Source organism: Accipiter gentilis, chromosome 14 (assembly GCF_929443795.1).
Source record: "Accipiter gentilis chromosome 14, bAccGen1.1, whole genome shotgun sequence".
Classification (NCBI taxonomy): Eukaryota; Metazoa; Chordata; class Aves; order Accipitriformes; family Accipitridae; genus Astur; species Astur gentilis.
The window spans coordinates 12,652,209-12,672,974 of NC_064893.1; the positions used below are offsets into that span (position 1 = coordinate 12,652,209).

The window sequence follows — 20,766 nt, forward strand, 5'->3', positions numbered from 1 at the left end:
GTTCCTGGGCTCTTAGGTGACCCTGAGCCGTTGGATTATTAAAGCTCATAAATCCTATTGAAAGATTTCAGAATTTCCTCAGCTTGATTTCTTCCCTACAGGACTCTTAATATGTGTAGGTAGTGCACATTACCCACAATGAATCACAGATCCCAAGATAACTAACTCACTGCATTCCCTGCCTGGGACTCTCCCTCCTCCTCGTTTTCTCACCATTTTCTCCCTGGCCCATCCTAACACCACAGCTCACAACATTCTTGCTGACTCTTTTCCTACTGTTCTTTCTCTTACTCACCACTGCTTGTTTTGTCTCTTCGCCCTAACGTGCATGCCGCACATATCTATTACAAAAAATACCACGATGCTAAGTACCTACATCAGAGATGAGCTTCTGTCCAGAGCAACTGCTGCCTGAATTTCTCAACCTGTCATAGGTCTTTGAATGTTGTCTGCAATATGACCGAGTCAGAAGGATACCAGGCCAAGCCCTCTGTGTGGCTTCTGGCTTACTTTGGAACATCCTTTTCTGAGCTGCCAGCCACCCTTTTAGCCCATGAAACAGTCCACTGTCCCTCCAACACTGTGACCTGAAAGTCCCCGAGTCCTCCTGCCTATAAACATAAACCAAGGAAAAGGCTAGAAGAGGAGAGACCTTTTGCATCAATGCTAGCTGTCAAAGCTAGAGTTCAAATTCCTGCTCATCTTCTTTTGAGAGTCACAGCTGAGCAGGAGCTACAGTTTCTGGTCTTAGGGGGGATCAGACAACTTTTTTTCTGTGGGGTGAGGAACTCCACACTGGAATATCCTTTTCAAGATACACAGATATGGCACATCAAACACTTTGGGATTTCTAAAAGAAACTAAGAGGGGATTTGAAATGTCAAACACAAAGTATGCTTTGCTTTTAGTGGGAAAAAAATACCTTCCTCAGCCCCTCTAGCAACAGATTATATTTTTAAAGGGTTGTTCATTGATCCTCCTCCAAAGAGGGAGTTGTAGATTTAGGTACCTGATCTTAATCCTAATGAAGTCCATTGCAAAATTCTCCCTAACTTCAGTGGGAATAGCATAAAGCTTCATTTTTTTATCAAATCTGAGCTACCACTATAAGCTGTACACAAATCACTTGATTAATTTTCCTTTACGTGTGATGTAGCTGGAATAAATATTTCAGCTCTTCCTGAGAAGTGTTTGAAACTAGAGCAATTTGGCTATACTTATGTATTGTTAAGTGCCATTTTAAATAGAAGTGCAGTATTTTTAAGTCCATCTGCAAATTATGCATGATTAAATTGTTTGTAACATGTAAGACATAAAAATGGAAAAAAGTTTAAAAATAAAAAAACCCTAAAGACTGATCTCTTGTACAGGAGATTGTGATAAAATACATTAACAGTTAGCTTATCATGCTGTTGTGCCTCAATCTGAATCATTCCATAACTCCAAAACACAGTAGACTTTACGTTAGCTTTGTTTCACTGAAAAATGACTAGAGGCAGAAGAAATGTGCAACCAGACATGCAAGCTTTTATTACTGTATTAAATTGCATGCCTTCTTTTACAGTAATCCCCTGTGATTGCAGAACTGCATGAAGCTCTGCATGTTTGTCTGACATCACATCCGTCGAATCTGATGTCAGTTTTTGAGAGCCCACTAAGGTTTTCTTGATTTCTAAGTGAAATTGAGAGAACATAGTTAGAAAGTGTGCTCGCACTGAACAAGTAATATAATCTGTTGTCATGCTTTGAAAATATCTTGAGCCGAAGCGTTGGAATTTTGTGTATGTGTAGCGGATGAATGCTTCACTGCTGTAGGATGGTCCTGTTGCGCAAAGGCACTTTCCAAGACCAGAGACCTGGAAAGCATGCGCTTGGGGGCTAATTAAATGCTTTATTAAAAAAAGTATTTGGAGAAGTAGGTCTTGTGCCTTTTTTTTTTTTTTTTTTCTGCTTACTCCCGAAGTCTGGCTATGAAACACACAGGAAAAGGTGTCAGAGGTCTGAAAAGGTTATCAAATTCCACCTGTGCTTAAACACACAGCTTCTGCTGACTTCCATGAGGTTTAAATGGACAGTTATCCCTGTGCATGTTCACAAATTGGCACAGGCAGCAGCAAACCATTGCCATGGTTCCTCACCTCTTAGATATTACGATTGTGGAATGATTGTGATTTTTCTGTCTGCTAAGAAAAGTCCTGAAGAGGGCATATAGGATGCATATTCTGTTAGATTCGTATCTGACTCCGAGAAGGTCTGAGGTGACTTCTCAACAAAGGGAGGCAATTTCACCTCTTTGCACATGCTGTGTGTTGATGCTGCTCACCATTCTGAGTTGAAATTCTAGCTTGCATGATACTGGGGTGATAACTAGGGTTTTTTCCTGAGTATTCCCTTTGGTGTTGCTGTAGCTGGCATCTTTTAGCATTTGGTAACTTGCACCAAGGCACATCCTGCCACACAGGATGGAGTGGAGTGAACTGCCAGGACTACAGCTTGGATGAATTTTTATCTACTTACAGATCTGATGTATAGCTTCAGTGCTGCCCACTCTGAAGACACTCCAGTATCCTAACAGTGGGAGACAAGCTGTGGACACGTGGCTGTTTCACACATTCATTGTGTCTAGTGACTGGAGTAAGGTTTATGAAACATTCGCTTCCCTCACCCCCTTTCCTACTCAGGCAGGTGGGTTGCGAGTCGGCTAGCGAAGGCGTGAGTGAGTGCTGCTTTAATGTCCTGGTGCAGCCTGTGTTCTCTCCCTTAGCTGGGTACCCTGTGTGGGAGGGAAGGGATGATGATGTGCAGCAGCCAGCTGAGGTCCTCTGTATTTCAGTGCCTGTTCAAAATAGTTTTGATAGCCATTTTGGAAAATGAACTTTGGTCCACAGTGGAGATGGCTGAAGGAAACACACTTCAGAAGCAAAGAACTGGTCCTTCCCCAGTTGCCAGCTATAGCACACTTCAGCATAGTGCCTTTCTGCCAGTCTTTTTGCTTTCAGATGCAACTTGTAGCACACAGTGTGGGGATACATTAAATAATGAAATTAAAAGTAGATGGAGCCATGCACAACCATCCTAGGAGTAAGCCACATCAGGAGCTGCGTTAGCAGAACAGGTTTGGTGTGCCTGGCTGAATGCCTCTCATCACTCGAGGCATGCACCAGGAGCCTGGTAATGCACACCCTGTTGTGGTTCATTTTTCGCTGTATTCTTCCAGTCTGATTCCAGTCAGCATTCCCTGGTAAAAGCAGGTGTTTGCTTCTGAGAGGAAAGACGGATTCCAGGGGTGCCAGGATAATACCTACTAAAGCAAATGTTCACCCCCCAACCTTCTGTATACTTGTCTGTTTGACTGGTACATGAGTTCTTCTACATTTGTTAATTGTGGCAAACTGTCTTTTTTAACAAGGACTTTCTGCAAGTACGTAATGAAAGGAGTGCATTTTTAACTGTGTATTTTAAATAAGAATTGTCTGTCTGCGGGAGTTGGGTTATTTGTATCGCTGTAGACAGAAATGATCACTATATTTCATAGGACCTTGCTGCTTTGTACTTATTGACTGTTTATTTTTCATCTATAGGATTACTAATTGCAGCTAGTACCAGACGCTTCTGTCTCCTTTCAGGTTATTGTAGTAGAGGGCATTGTACCAGATGCATGGTTATTCACAGAGCATGCATTTCCAGCAGCTGAATTGCTGGATCTGCTCTAAATGATCTATGGCAATTACATTTGGCGTTGTACGGCTATAATTTTACTGCATATTAATAGCCACCTAGCAAAGAGCTAAATGCCCTTTTCTCGGCTGGGTGCAGAATGAATGCCTGGCTGTATTCAATTGGGTAAAACAAGGCTCGGTTTTTAAATGGATAGCAGGGGTTTTATGTATTGGAAATGCGTGTTCTGGTGAAATGTCTGTTTCCCTCTGCCTTGATGGTGTGCAGCGAGGCTCCTGGAGAAATACTAAGCCAGATCCTAGATGGAGACATGCTGGGAAAGGGGAAAGGAGGGGGAAGGGGATCATGTGCCCCATTTTAAGTGGCTCATCCGCTACCACCCAAAATCTGCTGCAGTCTTTTTTTTTTTTTTTTACCCCTTTCAGCAGCTCGGCTGAGCAGCATGGATGCTGTCGGGTTTCACCAGCAAAAATAATAATTAAAACCACCCTCCCCCAGACCTTCACTAAAGCTGTTGTCTGGAGTCAAGGGCCTATTTTCTTCCCTCTTTTTTGGGGGGGTTGGGGGCGACGGGGAGTGAGTGGGAGCAAATAACAAGGAATCGGAGGAGATTAACGAGCTTTCTCCTTACCAGTCCTGCTCCGGCGCTTTGTCTCTGCTCCTGGCCGGGGGTGGGCTGACGGGGAGGGCTTGGGGGGGAGGTGGGGTGGGGTGGGGGGAGCAGTGTGACTGGAGTGGCCGGCCTGCGGGCAGCCACACACACACACACGCGGACGGACGGACAGACAGACGTACCCACCCCACATACAGACAGGACACGGAGCCCGGCCGGGCAGCTCCTCGCCCCGGCCCGGCCCGGCCGCGCAGTCAGCGGGCGGCGTGTGTCTGTGTGGGGTGGGGTAAGGACGGGCGCGGGGGGGCGGACATTGGGCGCGGGCAATGGCGGCGGAGCCAACGGCTCCTGTGAGGCGGCCGTTGGCGCGGCCGAGTCAGCACGAGCCGGAGCGGCGGCGCTGAGCGCAGCGAGCGCGGAGCCGGCGAGGAGCGACACGAAACGCGCCGCCGTCTCCGGTCCGAGGCGCACCACGCTGCGTGGGCGGGGAGAGAGAGAGAGAAAGGGAGAGGGAGAGACTCGCAGACAGACAGTGCAGCCGGGGAGCGCGGCAGATAAAGGACAGAGGACAGGCAGAGAGAGAGAGAGGAGCGAGCGAGCGAGCGGGGATCCAGTCAGGCACCGAGGGAGACCCAGGCAGCGGCAGAGGCAGGGCAGGCGACGGCAGCCCGGCGGTGGACCAGGGCGACGCGAGCGGAGCGGGGAGAGGCGAGCAGGCGAGGCGAGCCGGCCCGAGGCGGCAGGCGGCCGGCGGGCCGGGCGGCGCCGGCTCGGCCACCGCGCCCCGGCCACCACCGCGCCGCGGCGGATCTCCTCCCGCGGAGGAGGCGGAGGCGGAGGAAGAGACCATGTCTTTCAGGAAGACAGGCACTGTACTGTAACAGCAGCAAAATAAACAAACCAGCCAACCAAAAATACCAAACAAACAAAAAAATAACCCAAGCCACCAAGACGCTGGGGGCAGATCCCGTTTTCAGGCAAGGTAAAAAAAAAAAAAAAGGAAAAAAAAAAAGGAAAAAAAAAAAGCCAAACCAAAAACCAAAAAAGCCAAAAGCAGAATCTGTAGACATTTGTGTGGCGTGATGTTCTTTGTTGTTGCGATTTCTTTGGTTTTCCTTTTTTTTCTTTTTTTCTTTCCAGCATGTGTGTTCTGTCATTTCGTTGGGAGTCATTCGCCCCCGTCCCGTTCCCCCCCCCCCCCCCCCCGTGATCTTTTAATTTTTGAGGTCAGGGCGGCTTGAGCATGTGAAGAGGAGGGAGAGGGAAATAGGAGCTGTGCATGGCGCTGGGGCTTGCGTTTTATTACACGCGATGTGCAATTATTTATAGCAACTGCAGGATTCCGACTCTAAGATGTGGTATTTACCAGAGGGGGAGGGAAGGAAAAAAAAAAAAAAAAAAAAAGGTGGGGTGGGAAAGGATACCGCTCATAGTCTAGCTGGGCAGGATGGTAGCGGTGCTGAAGCCGGAGCCTCGCCCGGGATCTGGGAGCGGCAGGGTAGCGGCGGTGAGAGCCAGGTAGGGCGCGAAGGGCTTGCGCGGCGGTCGGCGGGGCCGGCTGCCCCCGCGGAGGGCGGCGGTGGCCCCTTCGCAAAGTTTCCTCCGCCGCCAGCCGGGAATTACCAGAGGCGGTTTTGGCGGGAGAGGCGGCGGCGCGGCCCCCGGTTCTCGGCAGCGGAGGGCCGGGCGCGGAGGCGGAGGCGGAGGTGAGGTGAGCGGAGCGCGGTTCGCGGGTGGCGGCGGTGGTCTCGCCTCGGAGCCGGTTGTCCGGGAACGGGGCTGAGGCTGGGGAGGCGAGGGCCGAGGAGGGGAGCGGGGGGGGGGGGGGGGGGGTGTGAGGGGGGGGGAGAGAGATCGCCCTCCGCCCAGCGGTCGTTTTACCTAAAATGTATCAAACTGTAAAAAAAAAAAACAAACAAAACAACTTTTACTCGCTGGTTTGTGAACAACATCGAGGGATACACTTTAAAAAGCCGTGCTTTGCTGGAGGGAAAGCCTGGGGTTGCTTGACTGGCATTGTTCTTAAGGGTGGCGATTTGAGAGTAAGGGATTTACTTGATGCTTCCTTAGCATCTTTTTTTTTTTTTTTTTTTGCATGCGGTGAAGGAGGATCAGAATCCAGGAGTTACAGTCCTATTGTTAGGTATCCTAGCAATCTGTTTGCATTAAAAATTAGTTAATGTTACTCCGCTTAGTGTAATTCTGCCTACTTGGATGTGCGTTTCAACGGCAGCGCTTGTAGATCGAACCAAGACGTGCTCATCCAGCGCAGCCATTGCGCAGTCTTGTTTAACTGTTGTTATTTTTTGGCATTCATTTACCGTTTGAGCCAGCGGGACCCACACACACACTCAAATTTCGGGTGCATTTTTCCGTGCTAGGTGTGTCTTTGCGGCTCCGCTCTCCCTCCTGTCTTTGCGCTTCCAGGTGTGTGTGGTTTTGCTTCAGTTCATCCCGCTGCCGTGTGACATTGCTGTAAATGTGCCGAGAGGGGAAACAAAAGGCATTAAAGAGTGTTTGTCGATCACCTGTTTGACTTCTCTACCATTCCGCTGAGCTAGATGCATGCCCAGTATGCATTCTTCTAAATGGCATATGTAAATTTTAGGCAAGTACAAAGCAATTGAAGCTGAGGGTGATGGGGGGGGGGGGGGGGGGGGGGGCGAATACTGTAAACTGACCTGCAACTTTTCAGTCGCATAATTTAACTGCACGCTGATTTTTGTTTTAGCAGTCTTCGTCACGGATCGAGGCAAGTTTGTGTGCACAATTAGGCTTGCAAATTGCTAATCTCGCACTGACTTTGCCTCTCAGTTCCCAGCTGGGCATGGTTACCTTGAGAGCTGTGGTATCAGCACTGTCAGAGCATGCTCCGGTGGGGAGATCGGGTGTGTTCTATTTTTAATACTATTTAATGAAGATGCTTCTCACTCTGCAATATACGAAGCATAATGGAAGAGCAGAGCGATGATTGGTTATGGATACTGGAAAAGGAAAAATGCAAAGGTAAAAATGGAAATCCCTCAAATATTTCTATTACATTAATGAAAGAAAATGCAGCTGTGCGGAAAGGTGATCAATTAGCTGGCTTTAAGTCAAACTGTTTTGTGGTGTCTAAAATGATATAAAAAAAATCTTATAGAAAGTTGTATGAAACAAACTGTAGATAGGAAATGATTTTGTGCTGTTGATAAATTGATTGTATGCGGGTATGCTTAAGTTGAAGAAGGATATTCCATTTTAATTCCTTTTTTTTTTTTAATGTTGAAATGTCTTACAATGGTGTAGCGCTAGGGAACATCTTAAAAATACTTCTTTTTTTTCTTGTGCTTACCAGTTTTAATGATTAACTATTTATGTTCTTATTGGTAGCCTCCTGAAGCAGGAGTTTTGAGTTTTTATTCCTTGCAGTTAAAAGTTAATTCAGTTGATATTAAAAATCAATGTTGCATGTGATGCTCACAGAATGCAAGCAGCTGTAAACCTCTTGTGATATGTGTGTAAAGGAAAATACCTATAGATAACTACAGTGTATGCCGTTACGCAAGATATGTGTAGATACTTTTGAAAAACTGCCTTCCTTAGTTCCATGTATCTGTAGTCAGAAATACATTTATTAGCTATTTGCAACCATCCATGCACTCAGAATCATGTAGAGAAACTTGCCTTGATTAAAGATGTCTTCTGTAAAACAACTGTATTTTCTCTCTACTGTCTACAGTTTTACAGGACAGTGGTCTAAGAAATGGCCGAGTACCCCATCCTGCAAAATCCTTTTTCAGGCAATTATTTCTTTCTGCTATATGCTAGTCCTTTTGACTGCCCCAGGACTAAGTGTGCAAGTGAGGGTTGCTCAGACGAGTGTTGCACTGCATCATATCCATGAAGGAAAAATTACATAAAGATGATAGAGGAAACACAATGATATTTTTAAGACAGGTGTAATGATAGATCTCAGAGAGAGAAGAACAGTGCAACGGTCACTTTGAGACCTTATCCTGCTGGAGTAAAACTGTGGGTGAAATCATGTTTTCCTGATAGTGCTGCTTTTCCTGGGGGCTTTCCTGGGGTTATTTGCACAATTACAGAAAACAGGACTTGGCCTGATAAATCACTGTTATTAAACAGAATTCCTGGGAGTACATAAAAGAAACCTTAGAACTTTTAAAATCTGATGCGCTCTTGTCTTCTTCCCAGGTTATGAATTTAACAACTAATTTTATGCTTGGAATGAATAAGGGGGAAAAAAGTGCACTAATTCTAGGATGGCTTACTTATAGTCTTTCTTCCTGTAGGCATCGCTCTCACTACTGTCAATGGGAGCTTTAATATGGAAGTGTGTCCAGGGTTTGGTTCAATGCCTTTATCAGTGCTAAAGACAGACACAGGGACAAATCTTCAGCAGCTGTAAATTGATGTAGTTCCATTGGTTTTAAGAACAGTATAGATTTACACCAGCTGATGATACACCCCTCTTCTTGTAACATATAGGATCTGTAACTTGCACTGAGTGGTATTATCAATTTTGATGGCATTAATTTCAGAGTAGGAAGATGGTTTTGGCAGATTGGCAAATCCTTGTTTATAGGGACTACTCACAAATGAGTGGCTTGATCCAGTGAGTGCTCCCAGCTCAATTCATTTGCTCAGTTGTAAAGAGAATTTGTAACTTACGTGATTATTTAAAGGAAATGCTATTGGTGTTAAGTAATCTATTTTCAAAAATACCATTAAAGATTGGCCAGTTGAGAATTAATGTAACTACCGTGCAATAAACTTGCAAAATCCGTTTGTCCCCTGCTCATTCATTTATTAGATTTGAAGTTCTGTATTAATGTTCTCAGCAGGTAGTAAGTCAAGCAAATGGGTCACTTTTTCTTCTAGAAGATTGAAACATTCATCAAACAAGTAATACATGGCAAAGGCTCTGTACGTTCCAGTGGAAAGCACTTGATTCTGAAGACTTAAAAGTACTGTGTATGAACATTTTTGTATCTGTATGGTAACACACATTTCTAGGGCGCGTTCTGTTCTGATGACAAACTGCAATCCAGGTAAGTAGGATTTTCCCCACTTTAAGGCTGGGTAAATTGAATTGCAGATAAATTATGCAAACCATGTGAGATCACGCATCTAGTTTTTGACAGTCATCAAATGAGACCTATTCCAGTCTCCAGCCTTAATGCGGGTCACCCCTGGATGATAAGACTCCCTGCTTAATGGCTGGGTTTTGTTGTTTTCTAATTTTTTCACTTCATGTGTGAAATGGTGGCTTTCAGAAACATGTAGGTATAAATAAATTTACATGTTTGTTTATAACAATTACAAATATTTTTACATAATAATTTAATGATAAGCCTCTAGCAAGGAAATACCTTCAGAACAAGTGCAAAGAATGACTCATGTCTGGTCCTGGCTTTTGGTTTGCTTTTTTGTAGTTTTTTTTCTGTGTTTTTTTTTTTAAATATATTATCATGCTTATAAATTCAGATAGACATACTGGTTACTGTTCGTGGACAGGATATGTTCTTCTTGGGTTCTTGTTTAAGAAGGAAACTTAAATCTGAGTCACAATAACAGCCACTGTGGTTTGCGTGAGTATCCCAGTGTGCACGCAAACAATTTATTAAAAGAATAAAAAGGACGTTACACTATAAAACTACAATACTTTCTGTTTTAATTAAGATGTATTTTTTTATAAATAGCATATATGATGGGTTCTTGCCAAGTAAGTCCTCATCTGTTGGTGAAGGTCCAAACCGCTTAGTTATAGGACTTAAGAGCTAAACTGCTCATCATTTTCTAAGATGTTTGAAGTAACTTCAGTTTTAGACTCCCCCTCATCTCATGTGGTGCTTTTACAGTAGGTAAACTTGATGATGCATTGCCAATGACCCTATGTAAGAGTGCTCCCTATATGGAGGTCTCTTATGTTTTTCTTTAGCTTATCTTCATTTGTAAGAATACACAAATAATCTATATTAATACTTAACGTATGTCCTATGCAATCCAAAGTTACGAATTGCGTTATTTCCAGGGGAAGAGTATTGGAGCTCTGTGTCTCCTTTAGGGAAAAACCCTGAGCAAACACTTCCATAATGTCCTACAGCAATGTCCCTCTTCCACCTGTTAATAATGTTGCCAATATTTAGTGCTGCTTCCTTTTTCACTGTTGTGGTTTCTAGGCTTTCAGGTAATGCATCATCAGTACACTTCTTTATGGTTCCTTGGAAAAAGGAGTTGCAGAAAAGGTTTCCTTTCATTCAGATGTATCAGGTTTTAATCATATGGCGAGATCTTTAAACCATGTTAGATAATTCCAGATTCCTAAATAAGTAATAAGCTGGTATATGAAAATGTTACATCGCTCCCCCCCCCCCCCCCAAATTTCCTGTTACTGAGAGGAAGAAGTGGGCTATATGTGGGAAGAAATACAGAGAAACAAGGAGTAAACAAAATAACATATTTTACAGGAGTGAGTTTATAAGGGTTATTTAGATGAAGTGACTGCTACTGTGATAAACATGGTGAAAAATCCTAGACAGCCCACAGGTTTTTCTGTTAATGTTGAAGAAGCTATGAAGTGTGAGAGAGTGATAATGTCATACAGCATGACTTAGCTGAAATGCAGAAGGCGTAGTTAGGCAGTGACAGCTGGGAATTTGAAATTTATGATTTGGATATCCAATGACTTTCTGAAGCAGGGGGTTTAGAGTATTTTCTAGTCACTGGCAATATATGGCGGCAGTAACCATGTAAGACTGTTCTCAGGGCAGACATGTTCATATAGCATATGTTAAAGCATGTAAGGTGAGAAGTGCATTTTTATAAGTGAAAAAAAATTTGTTCACAGCAAAATTGGGATACTTTTATGCATCTTTCTCCAAATGGGATGTCTGCTCTTCAATCTTTTCAGGCCAAGAGTCACAGTTAACAAGAAGAGTACCATGAGAAAGCAAAGTCCTATGAAAAGTATTCTTGTAATTTAATGCTTTCTAGTATATTTCTCATTTAGTCTTAAGCAATACTGTGATTTATTTATGAGCTGTTTATACAGCACCTGTGTGAAAATTATAGAAGCTTAGTAACATCTTCCAACCGATAAAACTGTCTTTTTTACTAAATTGGATGCCTTCAAGCTTTTGAGTCAAAGGAAAGCTTAAATGGTCAGCAGGATGGTGTTAAAAAATAATAAGCAATTAAAAATCATGAACAACCCCCCCCTCTTTCCCCACTGTTAAATACTCTGCTTTTTGTTTCTCAAAGTTTTTGTCTTCTGTTTGTGATCTGTGCTAAAACATAAAAATCAAATATATATGAATGAACTACTTTCAGGCTTCTGTTTCATCCCAATTTTTATGGCCACACAGCAGTGATTTTTACTGGATTCATAAAATCATCAGAGCCAGTTTTATGTTCTAGGAATTAGAATTCTGTCATCAAAAGCATGTCTGAACAGCTAATAACCTTGCCATTAATTAATCCTGTTGCAGTATTTTTATTTTTATCACCTCATGAGTTGAAGTCTCCCTGTGCCTTCAATATAGAAAGGATTTTGTAAATTTTCATTATTAAATATGAGAGTGAGATTGTGATGCTTTTCTTCGCAAGGGAGTGCATGCGTCTTGGTTTTGGCGACTTGCAGAGCTTCTTATGGTGTGATGCTTTATTTACTGTGAAGAAAGCTATCACAATTCGTTCCTGAGTAAAGAGGGATGGCAAGGCTTTTCAGTTGAATGATGCTAATGCAGATAAACTGCAGTGATTAGAAGCATGTTATAAATACAGTTAAGCTGTTATATAGTTAAATGCTCCATGCTAGTCAATATTGGGCTCAATGGGAAGTTTTATTGGGGAGCAGACTTTGGTGTTGATGCTCTCATGTGAAATAGGCATAGCGTGATGCGCTTTTGGAGAATAAGCCTACTTTGTGCTTTTTGGGTGTTTGTGCCATTGAACTTAATTTGAAATGCTTTGCCTTCGGTTGCACAAAAGTAAATAGTAACTTGTGGTGGTTCAAACTGAACTTTAAGGTTTTTCCATTTTCAAGTGACTATTTCATTTCTAAATACATTGCCATTGGCATAACATTTAGAATGGTTTGAATGAGCTTGCTTAATGTATTATGAAGTATTTGTCATGGAGTCAGAAATGTTTATGGTGTCATAAAAGCTTTAGGAGAAACACATCAAATAAATTGGTCCACTCTAAAGGCTCGCTATGGATTTTAATGTAAGCCCAGGAAACGTCTGATAGCTTTATAATTTGTGTACTTTATAAGCCATGAAATCTGAAGTGAGGAGGTCTGACTTTCATGCTTTTGGTTTTTATTCCTTTAAGAAAAATTCAGAGCTTTCTCCTACCACCAAAAAGAAAAAAAAGGAGAATTGTGAACAGAGATCTAAAAAGAAAGCATAATGAGATAACTTAGGGCATCTTAAAGTGCTGTACTTCTAACACATACTACTGTGAGGAAAATGATAATGAGACCACATTTGATTTGGGTATGATTTTTGGGGAAGCTTTAATTCATAGAAAACAAGTCTAAATTGGAAAATGCATTGTATTTGCCAGCTTTATGTATCTCAATATGCTCTTCCACTATGGTATAGCAACTTGTTCTGCATCTGAGCAGCAAAATGGAGTGGTCGCTAGTGACAAGAACTGTGGCAAGCAGCATAAGAATCCTTTTAGATGCCGAAGACAATGAATTGTAACTGATGGATAATGTAACTTTTGTTTAATCTGTGTATTGATGAAAACGACAGCGTTTGAAAGAAGTCCTTGAATGACCTGCTTTGTGAAGTAACCATCTCAAAATCAGACACTGAGATAAGGGAGTGGTGGGGTAAGGGGTGTAATGGAGGGTTAGCAGCTGTAGGACTGCTTGTAACGTGAAATCAGGTTATGTGGCATCAGAAGTAGGAGGACAGCAAAGGGAGGGAGGACTTTCAGGAGATATTCCCCGAAGATTAAATAACTGCAGTTTTGGGTCGCCCAGAGGAAATATATAGATGTGTAGCCTCTTTTCAGTATAATTTGTTTTGTGATTTTAAAAAAAATAATAAAAAAATCGTTATGCATGCAATGTGATCCCTCTCTTTGCATGGAGGATCAGGACAAAGTGACTACTCCTCTGCGGTTGCACTTGATCTCCTGTAACCTCAGATTTGAGGAATTGTAAATGATCTACGTCTTCTGAATTTTGCTGTTGCGGAATTGCTCCTCTCTGCCACCTACCTGGCAGAAGAGAAAGGAAGATAACAAAATTGTTGCCAAGGTCTGAGGGCAGCTACACAGCAGCATGCACTACTTCTTAGCCTGGCTTACAGTCAGGGCATGAAGCTGGTGGGTGAGTCCTGGGGAGGCATGCAAGACTGTGGGCTCTGTAGTATGTAGCCGGTTCTTCTATGAGAATAAACTGGTTTCTATCCTTAATAGCTCTTGTCTTGGCATGCCAGTAACCTCAGAAATTAGTCAGGTATTTACTGAAATAGCATAACGTGCCCTGTGACTACATAAATTCACACCTTTCTGTAAAGGGCTTTGTATTAATGGGGAAGGACTGGTAGAAAAGAGCAGACTGAGACACAAATCTTGATGCAGCATTTTGGCTGCTTGTGGTTATGCTACCGGTAACCATATAGCTATAGGCGTGGGGCTGTGGTTTCTGCAGACATTTGTCCACTCATTCATTCATTGTGATCATTTCCGCAATGCAGGAGGAAGATGCGGCAAGCACCTACCTCTTTCAAAGCCCACATATTTCTTTGATGTGTTTGTTACTCCTCAGGGTTTTTTTCAGGAAGGGGAACAGAGAACACAGTTTGTACTCACAAAGGCTAATTATAGTTTTTCCTCTACAGATAATTTCTTAAAGAGCTGCATGTTCAAAGAATTGCTGCTAACTAACTCTTTTCTATATTACAGTTACTGTTCAACATCCAGGCAATAAAAGTCAAAATGTAGATTCTGTTGGCACCTATTCCTGTTTGTGTTTGTTTAATGACATACACTGGTGTCATGTCTCTATTAATGCTGTCAGGCACTTCAAAGCCATCTGTAATAAAACTGCATCAGTATAGGAGCATGTCAGAAAACAAGGCAGTAAAATATCGGCACTTCTTAACAAAACATTTTATTGATTAAACAGCATAATAGAAAAATGAGATCAGTTCTGATTACTTCAGTACTTTGAGAGCAACTGCAGTGATACCCGAGTCTTTGACTTGCCTAAAAAAACGCCATCAGACTGAGCAATTCGGTTGTGTATTACAAGCGAATTCCATGGCATGGGAACATGTTTGCTAAATTTGCATTGACTCAAGATCATAACAAAGGAGGAGCATAAGTGACCCAAGTACTTCTGATGCATAGTTATATGTTCCCCTGGAATGTATCATTTATTACCTATACTCGGTAGTTGGAATGAGGCTGGCAGATGATGGTCTAACATACCAGTGTGCCTCAGAACATGAGCTGCATCTACAAGCAATTTCAATGGCTATTCACTGCCAGACAGATTATTTTAATAAAAGGAATTCAGAGGCTCCATTTTTTACTTCTGATGGTTTATTTTAGGGCTAGTAACTTGAAGTGCCATTGTTATTAAGCACTGTAAAATTGGAAAAATGGGATAATTTCAAGTAGCCTTACAATCTCAGCAGAGAAAATTAAAAAATATGGAAGGGAGCTAGTGTTACATTCTTCTGGCAACAGTAGCGTGTGTGAAGTAAAGCACATGGAAGTTAGGAGACTTACTGCATCCTTAGGTGATATAGACAAACAAGGGATCTTCCTTAAAGCCAGTCCGTAGCCCTGACTTAAAGGTTGCTGAAAGCACAGGAAGTTAAATATTAGAAGAATTCATTGCAGTCCTAATATACATTCTTTTCTTGTTTTGTTTCTCTATGTATGTATTTCAAGCAGTCTCTAGCATGAATGTCTCTGCCCCTTTCCTGGCTGTGTCCATGCATGCATCTGTTGTCTCTGTTCTGCTCCTTACACCGTCTGAGCATTCTTCATACAGGGCCTTCGCTTTTGTATGTTGTGCCCCTTGTGTGAACTTCCCTTTGTTATATTCACCCTTTTGACTTTTCGTGTTTTTTCAACATTTGCTCGCATTTCACAGCTTTTTTTCTTGCCTCTGTCTACATCAGTTGCTTGCCCCTGTTTGAAATGGCTGAAAACTTTGATTTATTCATCACATAGTACTGCACTTTTAAAAACAACTTAATTCTGTAGATATTTGGATAGTGAGTTTATAGTAAAATGTGTTATATAAAGCATATTATCATTAGTCAAAATATGCCAGCTCCCAGATCTCTTGGACTTTGTTTTGGTATCTCTTAAGGAGGGAATGCCAAAACAGCTCAGATGCCATCCCTGAAACAAAAGGTGTTGTGGTGGAATCTAGAAGACCTTGTGCTTTTGAATTTCTTTCTGTATGCAGCTCATATCAGTGTACCTGGGTCCCTTTGGGCCTTCAGTCAAATTCAACAGCTCCATAGAATTGTGCGTATGTTTGCTGCTCCTGGAAAATGTTGTGTCCTGAACTCTCTGTCTATTTATGTAGATCATTTTTTTTTCTTGGATTAGTAATATTTTCAATAAATTTCATATTTGTCAGTTGCTTAGAAAACAGACCGTAATGGAAATGACACAAAATTAAATGCCTTTGACAGTGTGGTTGTTGTCAAAGGCTTTTTACACATTGGCTCTCTGACCTTTCAGATGGACTGCTGTCTGCGGTGCGAGCAGGAGATCCTAACAGCTAGCGTAACACCTAATGCATTACACTGGATGCAGTTTACTGTATTACTGGGTTGTACAATGAAAAGAGGAAAAAAATAGGTGGAGTTCTCATACAGAGAATTATTTCGTATTTCATGTCTGTACATTTGTTGAATCAGCTTGGAAACTGCACCAAAAGCTGAAGGTTACATATTCTTGCCATAGCTTTGATTATAATGATTGCGTATCCACAGATCCTGGTCAAAAGTGGAGGACACTGATTGTAGAGATATTTACTAAGACATCTAGCTGTCTACATTTGAGGACCTATACTAAATACATAATCCATTTTCGTGAAATACATATATACAAGCTCCTTGTAAAGACTGGGAAGTAAAGGAACTGTTGGCTGAAATTTCTCACTGAAGTGGAAGACTGATGTGTTTGAAGGAGCATGGTTTGCTGCCATCATCTGAAAGTTGAAACTTATTTTTTTCCTGGAAATCTAATCTTTTTTTTCTACATTTTGTTTCTTTTGTGTGTGTGTGCGTGCGCGTGCATGGGTTTTGTTGCTCAGCGATAGCAGGAGAAGCGCTTGTATTCAGCTGCTAATTACAGATTTAATTCAGTTATTTGTTTTCAGTAATCTCATTGCCATTAGTATGTAGTTCTCTAATTGCCCACTGTACTGTCAGCTTATTATGAAAGGAACATTCTGAGTATTTTGAAACCTAATAAAGAAATGATGGCAGCAGTCTGAACAGATGATGTATAGTAGTTATGAACTGATTATTTTTTTTTAATGGGTTAGTATCCAGACTGGTGGACAGTCATCTCAGTTACCTCTCAAGCAGCATGGAGTTGAAGAAATCTCTACCAGTTAAAGCAAAATTCTGTGTTGTGTGGAGTCATTCCATGTTTTAGAGGGATGCCATACTAACAAGTCATTTATTCCACAAATCATGGTGCCAATACTGTCTTCAATGTACTCGGTGATAATTGAATTCTTGAGTTCAGTTGTTTGCTGAGGAGGTGATTTGTGATTTTTTAAAAGCATCTGTGTAAATGTCTGTAGTAGCACAGACTTGGAATGCAGTGAGATGGGCTTGGTTTGTCTTTTTTTTTTTTTTTTTCACTTAGCCTAGGTTTAAGGCAACTGAAGGAAAGCTCTTGCTTTTATTGACTTGATTCTCTAGTGTTAATCCTTGCAAATAAAGGTGTGAAAATGTTAGTCCATATAACCCTATTGCTGCAACTCAGAGAAATATGCAACTGGATTCTCTTTCTGTAGCAGAAAGCTGGTATCGCTAGAAGATCCTTCCAAAACGCATCCACATATTTTGTGGTCTCTGAAGTTTAAGATACAACATTTGTATTTCTGAGTAAGACTAAGTTGGCGTGTTTCCCAAATGACTGTATTACCGGTCTGCTGCTAAACTGCCTTTCTCATGCAGTGTATAGGAGAACTAGATTGCATTTGGAAGACAGACAGGCAAAATGCTTGTTTTCTGCTGAATTCAGACATTGGAACAGGTGAACTCCTGTTATGTGGTAAGGGAAACTGCTATAAAAGTAATGTTGCATTGTGTTCTTCAGCCCACCAGAATGACTGTGGATGCAAAATGCGGTCTTGATCCCTGCTCTTGTGCTCACTAGTGTCAGCTAAATGAAAAGAAACTGTATTGTTGAAAACTTATTTTTTGCTGGCATTCCAGTAAAGACAAGGTGTGGGAAAAACAAACAAACAAGAAAACCCCTAGGCTTAAGATGAGGAGGATGACAACCCTGGGCTAATACTGTGAGTAAGAGTACCTGGCTGTGCAGGAGAGCTTCCTTCACTGATGCCTAGTTGTGAAGTGTGTGTATGGGGAAAAGGCTGGCGTGATAATGGGCCAGTGGAGACCTCTCTGCCCTGCACAGGCTATAGGCTATAGGCTGTGGTAGTTGTAAAATGCCTGTTTACTTCAAGAAACAAAAGGAGATCCTTTTATAAATGGCTAACTGATCTGCGGTGAGAGAGGATGCATTTGCTGAGTCACTAGCAGAAAAACAGGGTCTTTTAAAGTATTTCGTGGTACAGACAGTGAATACCGTTACAGGTTTTTTTCAGGAAGTGGACAGGTTTTCAGTCCTTCCAAGTGCCTGTCTGAGGTTATTTGGATAATTTGGGGTTATTCGTTTCCAGTGAAAGCTCTTAAAAATATTTCTGTCTTAAAAATGGGCCTTTCTGACAGTGGGAATAGCTACAAATTCAAATGCTACAGATAGTACTAGCTGGCGAGTTGTATGCCATACCAATATCCTCACAAAAACCCTCTTTCCCAAAAAATGCGTTTTCCAAAAAGCAAAGACAGATAAATGGGCATGTTGTGAGTGAGTAACATGAAACAGTTTTAAGAGGGGAATGGTCTACCATGAGACAGTAACTCGGAGAAAGCTATTAGAGCAATAGAAATCCCTATTGTTCCATTTTTTATTTTTATTTCTTCTTAACATTCTCCAGCACTGAATTTCCCTTCCTCATGCTCAGCTGTACGAAGTGTGGATGGCCCTTGGGAAGGAGAATAGGCAGCCAGCCATCTCTTGTCAGTGCAAAACTTTTTAACAAACATTCATTTGGGGAGCGAATAGAGGAAGAAAACAAAATGAAAGGAATTGGTTTTAAGCGAAAAAATGCACTTTGGGCATCATTGGCGCTCCCCAACGAAAAGTAAGCTGTCCAACCACTAACTGTGGCGATCCAAACTGTGTCTGTACAATATGTTGGCAGTTGTACTACGTGGTAGACGGTGAAGATAAAACCCATGGTATAAATGAATATTCCTAGCAAGGCTTTGAAAAGTGCTGGCAGTGAATTGTAACTTGGGTAATGAAAGCAGACTTGAAGTGAAATGGAGCTGATTGTCCTTACTGATTGCCTTGTTCAGTTTGCTTTGATGCTCTATCGCATACTTTAATGGGTATGCAGCTGATGCACTTCAGCCTCAAGATACCCCAGAGAAATACTCCTGTGTAAGTGAAATATGAATAGGTGGTTTGAGAAGTGTAGGCACTGCTAATCAGGCTAGTGGAAGAAATAGGAAGAATAGTAGTCCACTTTCAATATTGTGTTTGTTGTAAATAACCAAAATGCCATCACTTTAGTATTTAGATGCTGATATGACTACCTGTTTTTCCCTGTGTTTATTGTCAGTGTTATGATGGAGGCTTGCGTGCTGCTTATTTCTCAGTTCATTTCTCTTAGGAAATAATCTGAGCCATTATTATAAATTACTTGTAAGTACTATTTCAGTCTAATTAGATTTGTAACAAAATGGATCCTGTAGACAGAATTTTGCATAAATAAAAGCATTTATCTTGCTCTTTTGCTTTCCTACCTACTATCTTGTAGTAGTAGTAATAATTCCTAAACCAGTTTGATCCAGAGGCTACATTTAATTGTAAAGTGCTTCAGGAGGTCATACAAAAGAAGCGTGGAGGGTTTTTCCTGATGATTATTACTATTGTTAAAAATGCTGAACTTCTAGGTTTCTTGTTACATGCCCTATATCTTCATGTATAGACAAAAAAATATTTTAAAATATGCTTACAGTTTCATTTGTGGCTCCTTTTCATACACGCATGTTCTCACTACCCGCCACAAAAGTTGTCTGGGGTTAAAGGGAGCATTGGAGAATGGAAGATGCTGGAGAATGATGGCCATGTACCTGGGGAAGGGGATGCTGGCTACTCTTCTGGCTCTTGTTTTGACCAAATTAATGACTCGCTTAACCTCTGTATTCCTCAGTGTCCTCATCTGGAAGAAAATACTTTTTGTATGTACGTTCCCCAAATGTGTTTTTTCTCCTTAATTAGAGGTTATGGCATTCTAGAGTCTTTTATAATAAAGAGGCTCTCTAGGAGCACACACTGTTGTGCTAATATTGGCAGATACAATCAAGTTTGGTACCTTCACAAGTTAGCTCAGTCACAGTTATTATTTGTGTGTAGTCCTTCAATCCACAGCAAATATGAAGCCACTCACTTTCCTGTTGCTGCTGTTACTCTGCTGTCAGTGTTGGGTATTGCTGTCTTTTTTTAGTGATTCTTTTCCAGACAAATCATGCAATAACATGTTTCTGGGAGTTTTAGTGGGTGATAATGTTGAAGAATTTGAACAGGTACAAGATAAACAGAATTTGAAAAATAAAGTAACCATATGTTAAAAAAAAAGTCACAACTGTGTTAAAATTTAAGAATTTTAGTACCTGAGGCAAAGCTTGAAAGAATTGATAAGTTTCTTTCAGCTGGTTTATTTTACATTCTATATCTAGAAATATGTGCTTACATATACCACATATTCAGGGTTAGGCCTGGCCAGGATAGTTGTTCAAACAATGTTGTTTTTTTAAACACTGATGATGTGTACAAGTAAATCTGGCATCTGTGGATACATTCTGGCATCTGTGGATACAAGTGTTGCACACAGCTTTCACTTAATAGGTAGATTTTTGTTTTGCAGGACTCAGTTTAATAGACAAAACAGTTTGAGGGGGAAGCTTTTGAAAGAGTTACAAAGTAGACATGACCGGTTTTGTTATAGGCATGTGAATTCCCCTCTTGTGCCTTTATCTTCCCTTTGTGTAGAATGTTTATAAAAGGTCATCCTCCTTTAATAAACAATAATTATTTATAATTCTCTATGCTAAGTTCCATTTGATGTTTCAAAAATACTAGTTTTCCTGATACAGCTCTGATTCTAA

General features: G+C 41.5%; 1 protein-coding gene across 12 annotated transcripts in view; it reads left to right on the forward strand.

Moving 5' to 3' along the window:
• Positions 1–4,628: 4,628 nt before the first annotated feature.
• The window catches only part of ARPP21 (cAMP regulated phosphoprotein 21), a 146,198-nt gene continuing 130,060 nt past the window's right edge, over positions 4,629–20,766 (forward strand). For 9 of the 12 annotated variants that reach the window (XR_007508127.1, XM_049817069.1, XM_049817076.1 and 6 more), the window contains exon 1: positions 5,708–5,997. The gene's annotated coding sequence lies outside the window, so the exon portion shown is untranslated. Of the gene's footprint in view, positions 5,274–5,706; positions 5,998–7,016; positions 7,298–20,766 lie in introns of those variants that run through there. The other 3 variants (XM_049817070.1, XM_049817072.1, XM_049817071.1) reach the window with 3 other exon arrangements.